The sequence below is a fragment of the Xyrauchen texanus genome, chromosome 32, assembly GCF_025860055.1.
Source record: "Xyrauchen texanus isolate HMW12.3.18 chromosome 32, RBS_HiC_50CHRs, whole genome shotgun sequence".
Taxonomy (NCBI): Eukaryota; Metazoa; Chordata; class Actinopteri; order Cypriniformes; family Catostomidae; genus Xyrauchen; species Xyrauchen texanus.
In genome coordinates, this window is record NC_068307.1 from 19,095,995 (window position 1) to 19,119,300 (window position 23,306).

General features: G+C 35.0%; 1 pseudogene; it reads left to right on the forward strand.

Annotated features, from left to right (window-relative positions):
• Positions 1-4: 4 nt before the first annotated feature.
• On the forward strand, positions 5-11,020 carry LOC127625781 (tRNA pseudouridine synthase-like 1; annotated as a pseudogene).
• The last annotated feature ends 12,286 nt before the right edge of the window (positions 11,021-23,306 follow it).

Sequence of the window (23,306 nt, forward strand, 5' to 3'; positions counted from 1 at the left end):
AAACATGCAATCACGCACTGCCAGTTATGTAATATTTTTCCAATATGTAGGGACCAAATACAGGTCTGTGTACATGACAATAACAGACACGATGTCTTGGTTATAAAGCTGTTATAATAACAACACATGTTACATGTCTGAATGTTGTTCTCTCCACAGTGGTGTGATGAAAATACAAGCCCATCCGGCTGTTGAGGTAGTTCAAAATCATTTAGAGGTAAGTCTCTGCTTGACAATCAGAAACATTTGTTGCATGTCTGATTATGGTCGTGGTTTCTCAGACAGGTTTTCCCATAGTGACTCTACTAACTGCTCAGAAACTCAGAGTGGCTTGATGTAATTATTTTGTTTTTTACTTTTCTGTAAGAAAATGTCTTCATAATGCCCATTAGAAGTCTTTCTGGGCAGTCTGTGGTTGGCACAATATATATGTTGTTCAACACTGAAATCTTTCCATTGCATGTGATTACCTGAACATCATCAGATCATCTGAACATCAGTTATAGTCCTCATAACAATATGTTTGCACATCAAAATTAGATTTCATTTGGAATGAGAATTAACTAGCTATTAACTAGTCAAGGGTGATTGCTCAAAATCAGATTGTATATGATTGCCTCTATAGCTGAAACTTCAAATATATCACTCTAAGCCAGAAAAATATACATATAATCTCACAATGTCACGAGAGCCATCATACAGACGTATATTCAAAAATACATTAATGTCAAAAAGACTGTGTAGAATTCTTGTCCACTAAAAACTGGTTAATTTTTGGACTGCCACCTTCCATTTTTCACGCTCAATTTTACAAGCTAGCATTCACACAGATATTACTGTGGACTAATTGCAAAAAAAATTTTAGAAACCCCCTCCAAATAAAAAAAATTATAATCTAATTATTCATAAATAATATAGTATATGTTTACAATCTAATGAAAATTAAAAAAAATAAAATAAAATTGTCCTAACTTTGTAAGCATGTAATTGTGGTTCTGTTCACACTATATCTGTCACAATACATCTTTCTGTTTTCAGAGACTTTTATGCTGAAGTAAACTAGGACTCTAAGCTTTAAGTTTTTCCTTGCCATGTCTGTTTTACTGATTTATTCCTGATTAGTTCCAGCTCTCTCTAGTTTATTCATTAATCTTCATTTGTATATATATCCCTCATGTTTCCCTTACTCTTGGTCATGTCTTGTTTGTTTGTTGGTTTGTTCATGTAAGAGTGTGACGTACATGTTTAGCCAGCAAACTGCTGAAGCGTTTTGTTTCCTTTTTGATCAAGTGTTTAATTTTCTTTGTTGTTTCTTTTTCCTCTTCTTATGGATATAATACATCTAAATAGTTCTGCTATTGGAACCCCACACTCTCGTCTCATCCTTCCCAATAGCGTGACACTCTCTCCCTTTAAAAGGTCTTACTTCATTCCACTAGATGGCAAGTACAAGGAAAAATATTTTTCATCTTTCATCACAATATACAGACATGAAATGTAGGTGGCACTCTAATGTATTTCATCCCTCACAGATGTGCTTGTCCATAGACATTCAGTGTAAATTTCAGTTCATACACCACCCCCTTTGTTTCATTGTATTTCTCGGCCCCTGAGTGGACTAGAAGATCAATCTAGGTGTTAGAAATTTGAGATTGTCCCTTTTGCGATGATATTTAATAACAATAGTATGTTTACTTTAGCATGTTTAGTATGCTTGTCCTGCTGGACTGTATATTTTTTTCTGGACTTCTAAAATATAACATTGGATTATTCACCTAAGCAACCTCACAGAAAAGTTAAAAATGGCTCATTTAAAAAAAGAAACTGTCTAAGGTAAAAGCATATATAAAGCAGTGATCGGTGCATAAAAGAGACATTTTATTTGATGTCTTAATTAATCATATTTGTAGAAAAGTCTTTTGAATTGTGGCATTAAGGCAAAAAAATATTCCTGAGAATGAGAGCATTTATCCGATATATGACTTGTTCATTTAAGTTCTATGTGAAAGACCTTTATATTCATAATAATATTTCTACTACATTATCTCTAGGTGGCATTTTTTTGCAACGCAGATGTGTTCCGCCCTTATATTGTAATTTTATGTAACATATATGCAAAAGTGATGGTGTTCTCGAAAAAGTTCAGATTCTAAGCTTTCAAACGTTACCACGTACACCTGACTTATGTATCCGTGGACTTTAAGCATTTTAAGTGATGGCAGGTCCATAGTGTTTAAGGGGCGTGAGGACAGCAAACAGTGCACTGTGAATAAAATGCTAAACAATAATGCCATTCCTCACACTCTCATAAGTCTGATGTCTCAAAGTTTCCATATCCATTCATTGAAGGAAACCATGTTCCCCTTGAACAAAACTCCACTAAGACAAGGCAGTCAAGTATCTCTGCACTCGTATCAGATCAGCATTGCTGTATTCAGAAAACCAGAGACAGCTTGATTTACCATCTGTGGTTATACATATTCTGAATTCAAAAATTGATTACATATTGTAATTTTTTTTGGACTGTTTTCATTATTATTATTATTTCTTTTTTATTACACAGCACTAAATACTTAGGCCTTAGTATTTTATTATAATATTGCTAAGATAAATATAATGAAATTGTCTTTGAAGAGATATGAAACATCTGAAAAATGAACTCAGAAGGTGTACGAAGCCTTCTTTTTTTAAACTGCTTGTTTAAAATTGCTTCACAATTTAAGGCAGTTTCTGAAAAACAGATGTTTGTTCTTTCTGTGTAGAGAGCAGTGCGAAAAATTAAGCTCGTTAATGATGTATCAGTGGTCATCTCCTGTAGAACAGACTCTAGTGTGCACACCCTGTGTAATTCTGTTCATGTAGATAAGAGGAGACAAACCACCTCTACTTGAGCAAGTCCTGATTGACACCATAAACTTCCACTTGAAACCAGAGCCTAGAATTTAAGAGTGAGTTAAGGGATTTAAAAAGCTGTTTGATTCTGCACCACATTTTAAGTGTATAATCTTTAGTTCATGTTTACACTGGTTTCAGAAAACCAGAAGTCAGAAATGCAAATGTTTTATTATTAGTAAATATAGAAATTGTAAAATGTAAAAAAATAAACATTTATACATTTGCATTTATATTATAATATTTATAAGTTTCAAATAGTGTTATATAGCCAGTTGTTGATTTGTAAAAAAATTTTTTAAAAAATTCAAGGGGGATGGTGTTGTCAAATAATTTTTTTTAAATAGAAAATACTAATATTTATCTAATATTTATTAGATAAGGGTCATTGACAAATAAGGATGTCCAAGGTGTTCAAATTAGACAATTTAAAAAAATTTAGTTTAAAATACAATTTAATCTTTGTGTCCAATTTGGTTTCATAAATTAAAATAAATAAATAAATAAAAATGATATGTAATGTGGTGTAACCATCAAGTTTCATTCATTGCACTTTGAATACATGAGAGTATAAACAACTTAATCATTCATTTCCGAAAAGTTTTCAAACACATTTTTCAAGGTAAAAAATGTTTTGTATAAATATGATGAATTTTTGAGTCAAGAATATCAAGAAGATTTCTCAGGGTTACACCACATGAATAAAATGTGCCTTTTCATAAAAATGTCAATGTGACAATTGCAATGTAAAACTTCACAATCATTCTTGAAGGTCTGAAGGTGTCCGCTCTGTTTTATGGTTTTTATGGTCAACATAAAAAACAAAATAGCTACCATGTTGGTTCCACCCAATGACTTTGATTTTGTGGAGAAAATTTTTTTTTAAATATGAATTTTTTTTTTCATGCCAACATTTTTTTTTTTTTTCTTTAGCTTTTAATGAGACATTGACTTCTTTTTTTTTTTTTTTTTTACTGTCTCTGGACACCACATGACATTTTTTTTTTTTACTTTAAGCCCCAGAGAAAATAGCAATATGACTTTAAACTCAGAAATTGGAAACATGCTCATCATATAAGAGGTGTTTTAAGTAAATGTGAATTGCATTTTTTAAAAGGTCTGGACAAAAATGAGCATAACTTCATTAACATGTTGGAATATGCACCTGTTACCCTCTGTTATAGTATTTTTGATGAATTTTGTGAAAAGAATCCACCTTATGATCATGAAAAAGTTGTTTTTCTAGATCACGTGCACGCTGTCACGCATTTTTTTCTACTCCAATAACCGAACTAGTAAAGAAAGTTTGGGCGGTTTCTCTGAAGGATGTTTAAAAAGTGGTGTAAACAAGTTGTACTACACACATAAGCGTTTTATGGGTGAAACCCTGAAATAGTTTGAATTAAAACCATGTACATTTAACTGTAAACTCATCAAAATAGCAATATCTTACATTCTGTTCTCTCTTTTTTTTTTAAGAAAGAAAAATATGTTCTTGAAATGTTCTCTTGGCCATTTTTTTAAGTGCGCAAAACTTGCTTTACCTTCAGTGGCGAAAGTTTCATGTGAACACTAAGAAGGACAAATCAACACATTGCTAAACTCCGACATACCTGTTTGCCGGTGTTTTCAGGAAAATGGCACTATTTTTTCGCAGTGGAGAAAGAGCTCGCATGTTCAAGTTTGCAGATTGCGGGACTTAAGTGCCACCCTGACAGAATTTTTCTACATTGTACAAGTGTCAAGATCTAACTGGGGGATTTCACGTACAGAAATCTGGCAACCTCACACATGTCGAAATCTAATTCTGACCGGCTATCGCTCTTATTTAAAATCTGTTATATATCAAACGAAGAAAATTAAATATGTTACTTGCATGATTAGTTCTACGTAATCTACGTTTGAGTGGTGGTGGCGTAGTGGGCTAAAGCACATAACTGTAAATCAGAAGTTCACTGGTTCGATCCCCACAGTCACCACCATCGTGTCCTTGAGCAAGGCACTTAACTCCAGGTTGCTCCAGGGGGATTGTCCCTGTAATAAGTGCACTGTAAGTCGCTTTGGATAAAAGCGTCTGCCAAATGCATAAATGTAAATGTAATGTATGACACAATTGATCTAAAGGGGATGGTAAGGGGTGACGGTGGTTTTACAAAGGGGATGCTTTTTGGTATTTCTTCCACACCCTTCATCTCGAGCCCTGCATATAGCGCAACGTAATTCAAATCTGTTGTACAGTCATGGAACTTTGAAGGGTTTGAAGGTAGTTTAGTTGTCAAAGAGCTACTGAACCAACAGTTCACATGCCTAAAGGAGCAATTTATGGACTGGTAATTACTAGGATCCCCTGCTAGCGTTGTCCCAGTTAATTAATCCCTGGCTCCTCCAGTGGGACTGTTACTGTAATAAATGTTCTGTAAATTGCTTTTACGAAGTCACCTTCACACAGAATCTTCAGGAAGGTCAATCCTCTGACGCTGTGATGACCATAAACATGATTTTCTTTAACCCTTATATTGTGTTCCTGAATCAAAATCTGACCGATTAACTTTTTTCCGCCCTGAAAACTGTAGTTTATTTCATCCAGTTGGAAAGAAATTCCATGACTTTGTTCACACAGGGTATCTGAACACACACATTGTTTTAGATAATTTTCATAACATTATATTGGTTTTATTGTAATTTGTTACACCTGTGGTGTTCCTGGTATAAAGTGACCAGCCATTGCAAATTAATTGATTTGGCTAGTTCAGAGGATGAACTGATGCCAACTCCATCTGTTAGACATCGGATACTTCATATGCCACTCACCAAAATGACCTGTCGGTTGAACTACGATTCACCTCATTGATCTCTGCTTGCATCACCTTTGTTTATTGATGGATTATACTCTTGAAATGGGATACATAGAATATCAATCAATTGCCAACAAAAAACTTCATCAGCCTACTAACAAAGGACAATTGCATCTATATGAACTTCTGCAGTTAATCCAGGATGGATTCAGAGAAATTAGTCATTAATCTTACAGTTCATTTGATTCTCTAATACTCACTGCAGTTTGGCCTCTGAGTGAAACAAATTTGCTCATTGCATTTTACAGATTGGGACCTTTCCAATGATATAGAACACATGGTTAGCTAATCTTCTTTATGGTTTTACCAACTCTGAATATAATTGCATGTAATATAACAATCTAACAAATTTGCCAATTTGTCAGAACTGCTTGGTTCACAGAGATGACACTTAAGCACCGTCTCTGCAGTGTCGCAATGATATTCATCATGCTCAAATTATTAAAGGCTAAAATATGTTTTATTACATTTTATTGACTGGTTTGGCAGCTTTTTTTTTTTTTTTTTTTTTTTTACATTTGTAAGACATGACAGAATACAGATCACTTTCAGTATTTACAATACAGTTTAATAAATAAGTTGCCACTAAATTTACCCAGAGCAATGCTGAATAAATGTTGACAGAGTGTATTGGGGCTTTTAGCTGCTGTGCTCTCTTCTTTTACAGAGGGTCAGACAGAGGGTTATGGGGCGTAGCATACAAATTCCACCAAAAGTAAAAGTATTGCCACAGTTATTAAAAAATATGGGAGCAAAATGCCAATGTAGTGAATTCCTCTCCCTTTTTATCTAACATTAAACATATTTCATACTATTCTATCAGTCCAGTATAGTTATGGGTTTAGAAACTGTTGTGACCATTTCAAATAACTGATACAATTGAAGTACTGTATTTGACATAAATGGATGGCATGCTGTGTGTTTTATGTCAGAAAAAAATATGCCCTCATAAAGGTAAAAAAATGCCCTTGAAAATTAATTCCAGGGGACAAATATCTCCCCTTAATAGGAAAAGTTCATTTCTGACACAGGAGTGAACAGTATTTTTGGTTTAGAAATACAGATTAAAATATGGGTTATCATAACATCAAAACAATGATTGACTAGCTGATATAAGTATCAGCCATCTTTTTATATTGGTGCATCCCAAGAATAATTATTTTATTTTTTTTAACAGAGGTGCAGAAAGATAGGAGTTGAAATTACTTCTGTAGACTGTTCTTTGTAAAAGCACTCTAGTTCAGTTTACACATAAGCTCATATGACCTCATCACAGTAAGTGTTGGATGTTAGCATGTGTTATGACTTCTGAACTTGTTCTTTATTTGTCACTACCATTGCACTTAACATAGAATATACTTAATATCCATACTGTGGCTCTCATGAATTTTAATAATGCCTGCTATCATGTGCTTCAGGGAGGTATGATAGTGACAGACTACTCCCCTTAAAAGGCCTCATAGGATTGTATTGTATGAATGGAGAGTTGATAAGTTTGGGAGCCAATAAATAACTCATGGAGATGGGGCTCAGCAGTTTTTAATCCATAAGAGCACTTATGGCACTTTTCCACTGCACGTTACAGTTCGACTTGACTTGACTCGACTCGACTCTGCTCGCTTTACTTTTCTAATCTTGCTTTTCCATTGCAGTTTAGTGCCACCTCAACATGGGTGGGATTATAGGCTGATCATCATCTTGCACCGCCTCTACTGTCGTGACATCATCTTAAACGCGACACAAACATTACTGACCATAAACTATAACATGACCGCTAGCTGTTAGCTACAAGACTCCAACAATGCCTCGGCTGAGTTCAGGGCACTCTCCCTCCCATTGCTTGCCGGTCTATTGTCATAGATTGCGTCCATTTGGTCAAAACACTTCCACTTTCTTCTGTTTGAACCACCCCGACTGTTGTGGTCCTTGATGGTTCTGTAGTCACTTTTAAGTTAATTTTTTTTCTTTTTCCTACACTGTTGGTAGGTCTTGTGGTAGCTGTGTGCAGCCAAGAGCTGAGACACTTCTTCATTTTTCTTCTTCACTTCAAGACTTTTTCATTTTGTTCGTCGCTAACAAGAGGAATGTCTGCACCTCATTTATTGACCATTTAATTTCTTTTTACAATTCGAAAGTTGCATGAAAAAATGATACTGCTATCACTATTGCTAACTTTAAAACTAGCGGGTTGATGTCCCGTCTCGCAAATCCAGTGACGCTGATAGTGGAGATTCTGTGCAGACAGTGATCTGCAGGATTTTGACATCACATTTAGTATCGGCTCGGCTCACTTGGAACCTCGACCGAGGTTGTACTAAAAAAGTACCAGGTACCAGGTACTATCCACAGTGGAAAACCCCCAAAAAGAGAGGAGAGTCGAGTCAAGCTGTACCATGCAGAGGAAAAGCCCATTAGTCAAATGAGCACCATCACAGCAGGTGCTAGGAAACCTAGTAGTATCTAAGATGCAAGATGTCTTAATTTCTGTGCTTGATTCAAAATTACTGTGTAGTATTTCTCACTGTTAGAATTATTCAACTATTTACTGTAATAATTGTAATAAATAATTTTCACATTGTAATTTTTACATTGTAATTTTGACTATATATAAATTATTTATTCATTAATTAATTGATACTACAAACATATTTGTTGGAGGATAATACAAAAGTTTCGAAAAAAAAATGTTAAAAAACATCAGTCCTTTCCTTAAATTTAATAAAAACCTAATATTTTGTGTATTATTATTAACAACACAACAATGCAAGGGTGTTGTGGGTGGTTGCTATGGTTTTGCTATGCAGTTGCTAGTGTGTTCTGGGTGTTTGCTTACTGGCTCAAGTCCATTGCCGACGCATTGCTGTTCAATTTCTACAGTATACTGGGTGGTTACAAGGTCCTGCTAGGGTTTTCTGGGTCTTCAGAAGTCAGAAGAGCACTTCCTCATGTCTCTATATGATATTTTGATCCCTATATATGGCCCAGGTCCCGCCTTCAATGTAAGTCTACAGGACTTTTCCCCATTTTATTGTCTGCCAGATTGCTTGGAAGAGCAAAGGTTAATATTTGGGGCAGGCTAGAATTTTGTTTAAATCAAACACTAGTTCCACTGAAAATGGTTTTAACAATGCATAAAATGCTGTCCCACTTTATATTAGATGTCTTTAACTACTCTGTTCTAACATTAAAATAGATACAATGTAATGTATTTATTGTGTAACTACATATTTTTCTGGAGTTGGGCTAGGTGTAGTGGTTAGGGTTTAGGGTTTAGGGTAAGGGTTGTGGTAGGGTTAGGGGTAAGCTTAACAGTGTAACTACAGATGTAATTAAATGCAGGTACTTTAAATGTGAGTACAATGCAACCACAGGTATGTACATATTAAGTACATAGTAGTTAAAGACACCTAATATAAAATGGGTCTTAAAATGTTACACTCACTGAGCACTTTCTTAAGAACACTATGGTAATAAAGTGCCTGCCCAATGTGGTTTTCTGCTGTTGTAGACCATCCGCCTCAAGGTTTGATGTGTTGTGCATTCTGAGATGCTTTTCTGCTCACTAGAATTGTACAGAGTTGGTATATGAGTTACTGTAGCCTTTGTGTCATCATAATTTCTTTTTTTCTAGTAAGACCTTTGATATTAGGACAAAAATTAGGGCAGAGTTTTGAGAGTCAATACAAGTGAAAAAAATCTACCAGTGCTGAAGAAGTAATCCAAAGTATTTAGAATACGTTACTGACCTTGAGTAATCTAAAAGAATACATTCCAAATGACATTGTATTCATGTATTCTGTAGTCTGTTGTGAAATACATTTCAAAAGTAACCCTCCCAACCCTCTGAATAAGTAGGTATACAGGTGTTCCTAATAAAGCGCTCAATGATGTAATGTGTTGGAGATATAAATTAATATATTTCAGATTTATTTCTGTATCATTCTGTTACATTCTGTCCTCAAACGCCCACAAATTTAAACCAGATTTGTTTGTTATGATATAAGGCTGTTGTTGAATTTTGAGTGGCGTTATGTTTTTCTAACATGGAAACCAGTGTTATAATATTTTCTTTAATGTCTTGATTAAACTGAAATAATTGAACAATCTTTTTAAGAAATTGGTAGGCAAGTTTGCAAACAACTGACCCTTCACTAAGCCCCGGCTTTAAAAGCATCTGCCATTTATCTGTCAAGCATTTTATTTTTTCCAAGTGTGTGTTTGAGCAGTTTTAAGCAGAATTTTATAGAAATTATCCAATTATCACTTAGAGGTACCTACACTCAAAAACATATTTTAGCCTACTTTTAAGATGTATCCATTTAAATTGAATAACAAATTTCCATCTAATTGAATTGAATAGTCTTGAAGAAAATGAAATTAATAAAACTTGTATTTTGTTAAAGCTTAGACAATTCAATTAGATGCAAATTTGTTATTCAGTTGAAATGGATACATCTTGAAAATAGGCTAAAATATTTTTTTTGAGTGTAGAGAGGATACACAAAATGTTTTTTCTATCTTTCTAAAAAATCATTAAATAAATCTTGAGAAGAGCATGATAGGGATTAAACGTTGTCAGTCCTCATTCCCAGATGAACAGGTATAACATAAGCAGGGAGACCTACATTTGCTCCAAGGTAAATGAAAGCTTAAAACTTAACATTAAATTATGTATGTATTGATGCAGATCTTAGTAAAGCAATAGTAAATAAACAGTTCACAGCATCATAGTGAATGTGTTATGAGACGTTATAAACAGTTCTGTTCACTTACACTAATGTTATTAGGTGTGTAACTGGAATAAAATGACATTTTTCTCTTTATAAGTGACAGTGATAAACGTGTGGCTCAATTCTGATTCACAGTCTCCACAGTTTTCAATCAAATTACTGTGTAATTTAGCAATTTGTTCAAAAAATGTCAGCCAAATATGCTTTAAAATGTCACTCTTCATTTCAGCACACATAAGAATATTAGCAATTTCGCTTATAAGAATATTTCATATTTTAAGCAACAGTAAACAAGGGGGCGGAGCTTTACGTTGGGTCAATTAAAACTCATCATGAGGCAGTCATTACCTAATTTGAATCAATGTCTTCTGTTTGTTTTTTGGAAACAGAATCACCAGGGCTTGCCTTGTGCACAGTGATATCCACGCAAGCTATCGTGCTATAACACGGACATATGCGTACCGCTTTGCTTCGGGTCTCAGGCATCACACAGAAAATCCCATAAAAGAGAGTGATCTATGCTGGGCATTACAAGACATGTGAGTTTCACCCACCCCCCCTTCGGAGCCAGTCCCCTTTCTGCAAGTGCTCAGTAGGCTCCTGTGTATAGTCACATCACTACGCCCATGTAGCAGAACCTAAATCCTCTCTGAAAGAAATAGGAACAAACACATACTCTGTTTCACAGTGGGAAAAGCTGCACATGAATTATAAACACACACAAACAAGAAACACCATAAGGGCAAGCAAATGGTTTTCTGGTTATCTAGGCCAACAATGAAACCAAAGAGCACAGAATGAGGAAAGTATGCATTGTTACGGCAATGCATGTCTTAAATAGCTTTTTCAAGCCTATGATTTTGGAACTCTAGAGCGTGAGGCTTGTCTCCAAGAGTGATGCATGAACATTAATGATATTTTCTCCACTCTTCATTTTTTGGGAGAAATTAGGCCAAGATAAGCTGCAGGCTTACAGTGACGCAGTACAGCACCCACATTCATCTAGTGCACACACACATACACACACACACACACACACACACACACACACACACACACACACGTTCCATCTGGTTATCCATCTGATTCATAAGAACTCCCTTTCCCCAGACATAAATTGGATTAACTCCTATCAAACTTTATTTGTATAAGTTGTGCTCATCTGAACATTGTTTGACCTGTATGCCTTTTAACATCTGTTTTCTAATTGAGAATTTTTATCTCAGCTAGCCTTTTTGATAAATTAAATTAAGTAATGAAGTTTCTTAAATTAGGGCTCTATGAAATCCATTTTATTTGTTCCTAAATTCTGCTTTATTTTTTCCCAATTTCCCTGGATTCCATGTTTTTATATTAAGTTTACCATTTAACCGGTATCCAGTTTTGGGTCAAATTAAGTGTTACACACAACAGAGCTTCACAGTATGAATGAAAACATTAATGAAAAAATCTGTGATAGCACATGGCTGCTACGTCTATATCACAGCATGCTGATATTCAGTAAACATTTGCTTTTGTGATATACTTTAAATATAATAATAATAATAATTAATAAAATTATTATTATTTATTTGTATTAATGTTAATAATACTGTTTAATAATATTTTATTTTAAACAATTTAATGTTAAATTGTTGTTATTAGTATTAATACTACTACATTGAATATAATTTATTTTATACAGTAGTCATTTCTGTCGTATAGTCTTCAATTTCATACATAAGGATGAATCTAGCTTTTATTTGGGTGGAAAGCTAAGTGAAGGCCTTTGAGTTCCTGCGTGTATTTGGTGGCAGTTTAAACTGTAAGCTGAAATAAGCTTAGATAAGGTCATTTGAAATGCTCGCAAACTGAACTCTGAGTTTGTGTCGAGTGTTCACAGCCGCTCATTTGCTGAAAACACTGTATCATGAGCATCATGCTCTCTCTCTCTCTCTCTCTCTCTGTTTCTCTCTGAGTATGTGTGTAATGAAAGACAGAGCAGAGCAGCACTTCTCCTTTATTTCTTGTATTAAGGCTATTCATATAGCACCACTTTGCGGGTTAATAATCACATTTGGCCATATCGCAATTTGAATTTGATCAATTGTCAAATTGTTATTAATTTCATCAATCGTTAAAGGTAATTAATGAATATATATATATTTTAAATAAACTGTATGTGGTGAACAGCTTGAAACAAAAAAAAATATGAGACATATTTTTGTTAATTGAAAGCTTTATTTATGCAAAGTTTGATGTGTGACTGACCAAACACTCTAATACAAACTTGAAAATGTCAGTTGAAGAAAAAATCCTTTCTTTTGAAGGATACGTGAAAACATGAAACCGGAGTATTGATTGTGCATGTAGCTTACTGTTCAAATATTTAAATAAATACACTAAATAAATGCAAGAATTGGTATTTTCCTCTTTAAAAAATTCTGTTCATTTTATTTTTAATACATTCAGGCTTTGTTTAGAAATTTGTGAATTGTGAAATTTACTGATAATATTTTACTGTGAATAATATCTTGTATAGAAGATACAGATTCAAGTTCATTCAAAATGTACATAGTAGATTGTGGGATGTTTCAGACATTCAGAAATTAAGTCAAATAATAACATGCTGTGAGAATATAGTTAATAACATACAATGGTGATGGTGAAATTTCAGGTGAATGTATCTGCATACTCTCTTGGCAAAATCTGATGTGTTTGTTGGTTGTTCCTGTAGCTCAACTGGTAGTGCATGACTCAAGCAATGTCAAGGTCATGGGTTTGATTTGTAGGGAATACACACAAAAACTAAAAACTGGTAAAATGTATACCTTGGATTTTGGATGAAAGCATCTGCAAAAAGCATATATGTAAATGTAAAATGTAATGGATAATACAGGGAGACTGGCGGATCAACAATGCAAACTTGCATAACTGATAAACAATGCATAACTGATAGTTAAAGGAATAACACAAGCAAAAATTAAAATTCTGTTATTATTTACTTAACCGTGTGTTGTTTTGAACCCAAATTACTTTCTGTCTTCCATGGAACACAAAAGGAAATGTTTCATGCTGCTTTTTTCCATTCAATGAAAGTGAATGGGGATATACACTCACTCAACACTTTATTGGTAACACTTGCACACCTAATTATTCATAAGATTATCTAATCAGCCAATTGTGTGGCAGAAGTGGAGTGCATAAAATCATGCATATATTGTCAGGAGCTTCAGTTAATGTTCAAATCATCCATCAGAATGGGGAAATAAATTGATCCCAGTGATTCCGACCGTGGCATGATTGTTGGTGCCAGACGCGCTGGTTTGAGTATTTCTATAACTGCTGATCTCCTGGGGTTTTCACACACACAACAGTCTCTAGTGTGTACTCTTAACACAAAAAAAAATCCAGTGAGGAGCAGTTCTGCAGACGGAAATGCCTTGTTGATGAGAGAGGTCAATGGATAATGGCCAGCCTGATTCGAACTGGCAGAAAGGCTACCGTAACTCAGATAACCACTCTATACAATTGTAGTGAGCAGAACAGCATCTCATAATGCACAACACATTGAACCTTGGGGTGGTAGAAGACCACGTCAGTCGCTTTATTAGGACCATAGATTTCCTAATAAACTGCTCATTGAGTGTACACTGTCAAGCTTACAAAACAAACAAACAACAAAACACCAGAAATGTGGTATTCTTGCACTATATTTAAAATCTTTGAAGCAATGCAATAGCTTTGTAAGAGAAACAGGCTGAAATGTAAGTTTTTCTTTACTGATAATCACTGACTGCACTCTTGGCACTATAGCCAAATTTGATTATACTCAAAGGCTGTGATTGAGGGGAAGATTGTCTGCAAATAGCACTGAAAGCTTTAAAATGAAGATTTATGTAATTCCAATATAATAAAAATGTCTATAATATTTGCACAAAATTCACAAAACAATATTAGAAAACAGAAAACGAGCATTATCAATTGACAAGCCTGTCTGTAGATTTTGGAACTGACATATGGAAAATCTATTGCTGAATTGGCCAAGCAGACCTGCATGATTGCCGGTACAGATATCTCAGAATGTCTAAATATTTCTGATTATATCTGCCTGACCTCTATATTGGTCTGCCACTAACCAACAATATATTCCAGAGTTACCAAAATTAATTAAGTGCTCTTCTCACAATTTGCAGAAGGATTGATTTTGACTTGACAAATGCAACTGAAAGATTGTCATTTCATTCTAATAGCTATTTTTCAACTTCATGTGTAAAGGGATTCATTGTGCAAAAGTTGAAGCATTAAAAGCTTCAATACCCTCTTGGCAAAGTTCTTCTTCGCTCAGAGCTACAAAGAAGTTTGAAACAGTCGAGCATCTGTATACATATAGACACTGCTAATGCGCTAACCCTCTAGAAGCGGCCATAACATGCACCATTTACCCTCTGTTTTTGTATTTTGTGATGACACTGATAATCCTTCAAAGATAGGTGTTTAAAAAGGTGTATAGAAGGTTCAATACAGAACTGGGTAAGACTAATTTAAGTTTGTGTAAAGAAAAGGGAAGGTTAAAGGTATTAATACAGGGAATTTTGCTGGCATTTCTTCTAAAGTAAGCTAAACAATAATTTGATAGAAGTGGGCTATGTTAGTGTTCCAAAAAAACACACTGAAACTTTTTTCCTAGTATTGTGTATCTATTTTAATTTAAAATATCTTTGTGCAAAATAAATACATGTTTTTTTTGTATTGTGAGCTAAATCCATGACTACCGTCTATTATTTTGAATGCTTTGGAAAAAGCAACTTTAATAAATAAACGGATCAAAATAAAAGTCTTCCAAAATAATTTCATGCAGGAATAAAATACATGAACAATCAATACATCTTAACAAATTCTATTTAACAAATTAGTGAGTCATCTACAGTGGCCATTCATTTGTTCTCCATGCACTTGTTGATGACAAGTACTAGATACGAGATATTTGTGTTGGCACTCCTGGAAGTGTCATGATGCAGATGTGTTTGAGCACCGGATCTGTTCAGGTATGCCGTTAAGACCAATCCATAACAGTGCGAGTAATGTTTCACGTACAATAAATTGGCTTTCAGGGATGTATACCTTGTCGTTATGATAAACATACTGCCATACATGCCATACATGGCTAACAATTGGGGTAAATTCTGTCATTTGACACAAAATTTTGCATTAATGCCAATTTACTTGAAAAAAAGTGTTTCCAAATCAGTTTTTTGCAACATATCGACATAAAGTTTATGCCCTTGAGTTACACGTAAATATATTATGTCGACACAATTTTAGCGTTAATTTGCGTTTTCATTAGCTATATCGGTAAACTTTTTGATGCGTTACTCCTTTTGTTGCAAAATAAAAACCCTTTTGGAAACGTAGTTAGTGAAAATGACCCAGCCACTAATCCAGCGGCTGGGTTACACAAAAGTACACAACAGAGAAAAAAGAATCCAATAAAATGACACAACCGGCCCAACCCAGCATTTGGGTTGAAAAAAAAGAACCCAGCATTTTTTAGAGTGTTGAGGCTAGTATTACATTAGACGGCTCTTTTTTTAAAGGCAGGCGTGTACTATGAGGCTGTTGCTAGGCAACAGATATTAGACAAAAGCATGATGCTGACAAAATGAGATGGCTCCTCACTCTTGCTGTATTGGGCTGAAGGACGTACTCTGTCATCTGTTGTTCAACCTGTACATTATATGCTCCCACTAGGCCAAATTATGAAAAAGAAACAAATTGCATACCATAGCTATGCAGACAATACCCAGATATATCAAGCCCTATCACCAAATGATACAGCCCCATAGACCCCCTGTGCCAGTGCATTGATGAAATTAACAGTTGGATTGCCAAAACTATCATGTAAAAAATTAACCAGAATTAGATGTTTTGTATCCAGTCTAGACTTTGACAAACTTGTTCTTGCTAAAGTCCATTTGACACCTCATGCCACTGCCAGAATTCTTACCAGAACCAAAGAATATGAGCATATTACTCCATTCCTCATTTATTTACTCTGGCTTCCAGTTACATTTAGAATTTATTTTAAAGTACTATTATTTCTTTATAAATCACTCAATAGCCTAGTACCTAAATACATTTCAGATATGCTTGTTGAATATAAACTTAACAAACCTCTCAGGTGATTAGGATCAAGTCAGTTAGAAATTCCATAGGTTTACTCAAAACAAGGTGAGACAGCGTTTAGCTATTATGCCACCTGCAGCTGGAAACAGCTTCCAGATGAGGTTAGATGTGTCCCAACAGTAGCCACATTTAAATCCAGACTGAAAACACATCAGTTTAGCCATGCATTTATTCATCTAGCCTTGTTGTATAGCTGTTTTCATACTCTTATCAATGGAGGGAAATCATACTACTTCAGCTTAGATCAGTGTACTGAATTTACAAAAATGTATTTAAAAATCTATACCATAAAATGTTCTTTTAGTCAGTAAACCTAAGTGAGGGAGTTAGTTTTTAAAGGGATTATTGACAAATAAATGTAATTACTTGTTTTACCTAAAATGCATATCAATATTTAATATATACTTTTGTTTAAAACGATATAGGTGATAATTTTATATTTAACATCATTACACCGATATCGATACATTGCACTTGTGGCATGCTGTCAGTTATCATTCAGTGTATTTTTGATGCATCTCTTAGCGTAGGGGAGACTAGGAAGTCATCACAGGGGCTCTATAGAATTTTTTTAGATTAGGCAACACTCCTCTCAAAATCTGTACTTAATGTAATTTGTATAAAGTTCTGATCTCGCTGGTCGGTTTTGAGCACTATATAATGGAGGATGCAGCAGACCACCACAATCTGGCACGTTCTGTACAGCATCGCTCCACTACTGTGATCCAGATATCGGAGTCATCTCTGTGACATGCCGAAATTGCGCTTGACTAAACCACACATTTGGATAGATGCCATGTTATAACACACTTCTCCATCAATTGATCACTATGTGATGACTTATACAGCTATGATCAATAGAAAATGTACACAAACATCTCTTTTAAATAAAATTCAGTTTACCACGCGTTTTCACCAGGTGGTAATAGCACGATGTAAACTGCTCTGGGCATACTGCACATAGTTTTGTTAATGAAGCGCAATCTATAACATACCTAATTGACATAGAAAGGATGCATGTTAGTGTGGAAAACTATAATGGAAGCTTAACAACAACAACAACAACTTACATAGCGCTTTTCTCAAACTCAAAGCGCTTTACATAGTATAGGGGGAATCTCCTCAACCACCACCAGTATGATGCAACAGCAGCCATAGTGCACCAGAACACCCACCACCCACCAGCTATTGGTGGAGAGGAGATGGTAGAGTGATGTAGCCAATTCAGGGATGGAGATTATTAGGAGGCCATGATAGATAGGGGCCAATGGGGCTAGGACACCAGGTTAAACCCCTACTCTTTACAAGAAAGTGCCCTAGGGATTTTTAATGACCACAGAGAGTCAAGACCTCAGTTTAACATCCCATCTGAAAGACGGTGCTTTTTTTTTTTTACAGTATAGTGTCCCCATCACTATACTGGGGCATTAGGACCCACACAGACCATAGGGTGAGCACCCCCTGCTGGCCTGCTCTAATACCACTTCCAGCAGCAACCTTGGTTTTCCCCAGGAGGTCTCCCATCCAGGTACTGGCCAGGCTCAACCCTGCATAGCTTCAGTGGGCAACCAGGCATTTGCCACAGGGTGATATGGCAGCCAACACATACAATGCTTAGCATACAATTACATTTTTAATACTTGCAACTATAATGCACTTGAAGGATGCATGTTAGTGTGGAAAACTATAATGGAAGCTTAGCATAAAATTACATTTTTAATACTTGCAACTATAACATATAAGTACAACCACAACACTTGAAAATTCCATGTTATTTTATGTATTTAGAGCCCTTTCATGAGGCCCTCTGTATGGGCCTCATCAAAACCAATTTAATGAATTCATTAAACTTTAATCTTAATGTTAGTATAATAATTAAAAGTGATTTTTTCATGGAAAGGCATGCAAAAAATGGTCCTACTCCCTGAAAGATATTAAAGAAACAGATGTTCTGAGATATGTCACTGATCTCTGTGACAGCTCTAGACTCTGTAAACAGCAGTGAACGGGACATGTGTCGACAGGTTGCAGCATCGGATGCTTTCTGTCTGTCAATCATTGCACGTTCTCATAGTATTGTAGTTACAGTGAATTGTTGAGGCTTAATTATATTTTTATGCCATGTAGCTCAAAAATGTTGTCAGTTGAGGAAGCTATTTTGCTGCTTTTGTTTTTGACCACCGTTTCTCCTCAATGTCTCAAGAAAGCTCATTTGGCATCTTTAGAGTGCGGGGTAGAGGCCTGCACTCCCGCGGGACACCCGTGTATTTGTGTTCCGCAGAAGAAAGTCATACAAGTCTGAGATGACATAAGGGTGAGCGATGAGAGAATTATCGTTCCTGCTGTAAGATTTCTTTGACACAAGTGGCACCAAACAGAACTTCACAAAATAATGACTGTTTTAAAAACAGGTTTCCCAAATTCGTTTAACATTTGTTTAAAACTAACTCACATTGGGATCCATTTAACAGGTCATTTTGGTTTTCTCACGTGCAGCTCTCAGCTGGGACAAAGCGCAGTCAGGAGACACAGACCATCTGCTCTGTTTCCCACTAATGTCATGAGAACATATGCAACCACTGAATGCCTGAATCAAAATCAGATCAACCCCTTTTTGCTGAACAGCCATATTGAATATTCAAAAACTGCACACACAAAATGTGTTTTTCTTTCACCCAAAAGAAATGAGTTTCTTTATTAAATGGAACACAAAAGCAGATGTTTTGAAGAATGTTCATGCTGCTATTTTCCATAAAATGGACGCATATTGACCTGTTTCATGTGACGTCACTGTATGATCGCACCGCCATGTCTGTAACCAAAATTCCATATTTCTTCATTGCGTTGCACTGTGGGATGTGGCAAAGGTCAGCAAAATGTTTGTTTTGTTTATAAATCTTGAAAAGTTGATACTGCTGTTTAATTACCAGAGTCAGTTCCATTAAGTTATATTTTAATTGACACAGCTTCATTTCGCCAAAGTCAAGCATTACATTATTGCTGCCTGGCTTCAAATTTAAGCTTCCTCCCCTATAGAAATTTAATTTAATTTCACCTTTAATTTCATTTAAATACTTTTTCAGATAAATGGGTGATTCTGTAATTATAGGCACTTGACCTGATTTTTTTTAATATATTTTTCAGTATTAAAATAAACATTTCTATACAGTCTTCTTTCTATCAAAAACGGAATGTCTTCACATACCATCTCTGCAATAATGTATTTCTTTTCCACAGCATTCTCATGAAGTCTGAATTAGTTAATTACAAAAAAATACATATGCTCTCATGGGAAGTGGTGGTTACCTTGATATTTTATGTTCTTATATTTGGCATAAAGTGAAACCATATACAGTATGTGGGAGCCAGGCAAAATCGGTTTGTCTTATTATTGTTCAGGACAAAATGATGTGTCACATATAACTAACTATTTTCTTTCCAGTATATTTATTCAGCCATATACTTTTAATAATAATAATAAGAAGAAGAAAAAAACACAAGTAGTATTTCTACTGTGGGAACGACAAAGTGTCAGAAGTTATAGAATCGGTAACCATCCAATAAGAAGTCGCCATGGTGACGTATAGACAACTTTTGTCCAATCATTTCACGTCTAATTATATCAATTACAGGAGTTGCCAGGAATACTGGGAGAAACAAATAATGAGAAAAAGGTCAATATAGATTAGGGGCTTTAAAGATCTAAAAAAGTGACAATAAAAGTTGTAAGCTGTTCCTTTAAAGGTTTTACTAAGCTTTTTTTAAGATTCTTTTTATTCGTAGCTTAGTGTATGCATGAAAATTGCATAAATATTTCAGTAGGATTACAGCTACAAGAAACCTTCCAATTCAGGTAGTTCTCTTGATGCCCCGAGCATTGTGTGGCATCCATAAACTATTCCGAAATTAAACATAGTACGCTTTTTAATTTGAGGTAAAAAAATTTAGTAATTCTAAAGCACTTCTTGCAGTTAAACAATACATGTTCTATTGACTGGGGTGCACACTATAAGAACATTTTTCATTTGAAAACAAGGCTTTAATGCTAGGTAAATTAACTGGCTAAATTAATTCATGTTTTAATCTGTGTTGCAGTTGTAAATGACAAAAGCATTTCATGCATAATAAACATCATGCTTATGTGTGGTTGTCAAATACATCTGTTCTTTAATGACGTCGGCAATGAGATGAGTAATTAATAGCTAAATAGGAAACAAATAAGCTTTGATGTCCAGGTGCACACATTTAGAAAATATTGTTGACTTAGAGATGTATGCCACAAGTGGAAATATTTGCTCAATCACAAAGTAAATATGATTATTCCTCTACAATAGGGTCATATTCAAACAATGTCAACAAAAGGAATCACATATCCACTGATAGTAGTTTTAGAAGTGCAGTGTGTTTAGAAAATTTTCCTTTGACAGTGAAGCAGTTTTTAACCCTCCTATTCTGATCAAGTCGGGCCGCTTACCTTGCTGTTTTCAGTCATTTTGACCAAACACAGAACACAGTGTCACTTTTTCTTTTTTAAGAAATGATCAAATTTCTTCCTCCTTGAAGTAAAAACAATAAAATGATGCACTTCTTTTGGGATTCTATGTTTTTAGATCTTATTTTCATATACATTTCTCGATTTGACCATTAATTTGCATATGCAAATTGTAACTTCACTCAAGTAAATGCCTAGTTGAAACATAAAGAAAATATGAGAATGTGTCCTGTTGAGGGCAGATTGCTGCCATCTGGTGTAAAAAGAAATACAACATAACTTAAAAATCATGTTATGACAAATGTGGAGATGGGGTGTGACTGAGTGACGTCTGTGGAGAGCGAGGCCGGGAGAGGAAGAGGTAAGGATTGACACCTGTGGGAAATGATATCTAGCAGCTGTTTTGTGTTGCAGTGAGAGCTGGAGAGAGAGAGAGAGAGAGAGAGAGAGAGAGAGAGAGAGAGAGAGCTGTTGAGTGTGTGTGTGTGTGTGTATGTGTGAGCGTGTATTTATCACTTTGTGGGGACCAAATGTCCCCATAAGGATAGTAAAACCCGAAATTTTTGACCTTTTGGGGACATTTTGTCGGTCCCCATGAGGAAAACAGCTTATAAATCATACTAAATTATGTTTTTTGAAAATGTAAAAATGCAGAAAGTTTTCTGTGAGGGTTAGGTTTAGGGGTAGGGTTAGGTTTAGGGGATAGAATATAAAGTTTGTACAGTATAAAAACCATTATGTCTATGGAAAGTCCCCATAAAACATGGAAACACAACATGTGTGTGTGTGTGTGTGTGTGTGTGTGTGTGTGTGTGTGTGCGTGTATTTATCACTTTGTGGGTACCAAATGTCCCCATAAGGATAGTAAAACCCGAAATTTTTGACCTTGTCGGGACATTTTGTCGGTCTCCATGAGGAAAACAGCTTATAAATCATACTAAATTATGTTTTTGAAAATGTAAAAATGCAGAATGTTTTCTGTGAGGGTTAGGTTTAGGAGTAGGGTTAGGTTTAGGGGATAGAATATAAAGTTTGTACAGTATAAAAACCATTATGTCTATGGAAAGTCCCCATAAAACATGGAAACACAACATGTGTGTGTGTGTGTGTGTGTGTGTGTGTGTGTGTGTGTGTGTGTGTGTGTGTGTGTGTGTGTGTGTGTGTGAATAATAGTCTCAAGTTGACTGTTTTTCTGACCCCTGCTTCCTCTTTCACAATCCAGTAAGAGATTTATCACAGACAATAACAGCCTATAACTGCAGTGTTCTATGCAGCAAACATACTGTGTATTCATTCTAAATTTTCACGCAGAAGCGAAATAACAAGCATATTTTCTAAAGTGTCAGTGCAGTAATGTCACATTATGCATATGGTCTAACCTGACCTGTTATTATAAAGAGAAGACATAAAATAATCATTTTGTTACCAATCATTTATTTCAAACATCAAAATTTTGTAACAAAGCAAATTAATAATAATGTCGACAAAATTAACAGTAATAAACAGAAATAAATGGCAATGGACAGTGAAAATTTAATTGGAGTATAAAATAGAAGACTCAGACTTCTATTCTCTTTGTGTGTGTGCGTGCATGAGTGTGTGTGCGTGCATGCGTTTGTGTTCTGCATTCTGCCTTTTAGATGTCTCAGCCATTTATTTCTGCATGTGCTGTATTGTGGGTTTTATCATCTCTAAACAAAACAGACATCCCAACCCTTAACCAACACTTATCCTTAACCAATAGTGTTTTAAAATGCAGAAGCGAAATAACAAGCATATTTTCTGAAGCAAACACGTCAATTTGTGTCTCTTCTATGTCTCCACCATGTCACGTGTCAGCTTGATAAAAGCATTAAAATGTATACTTTTTCAAAAAAAATTGTTAGAGTATAAGTGTCTCGATATCACAACATAACAGGTCTCATTCATTTCCTATGGTTGGTCAATTTTGACTACAAACAGGAAAGCTGGTGTTTTTCTTCTTTTTTTTTTTTTTTACATCCACTTACTGAATCTAGTCCAAAATGTTTTGTGTGTTTAGATGGCTAATGGAAGATAAGTCACAAAGTGTAGTACTGCACAGATAAACAAAACAATTTTTATTACATTGGAAAACTGATATCGGTCAAAAATGACCAAACAGAATAGGAAGCTTAAGAGATTGCATTTTTA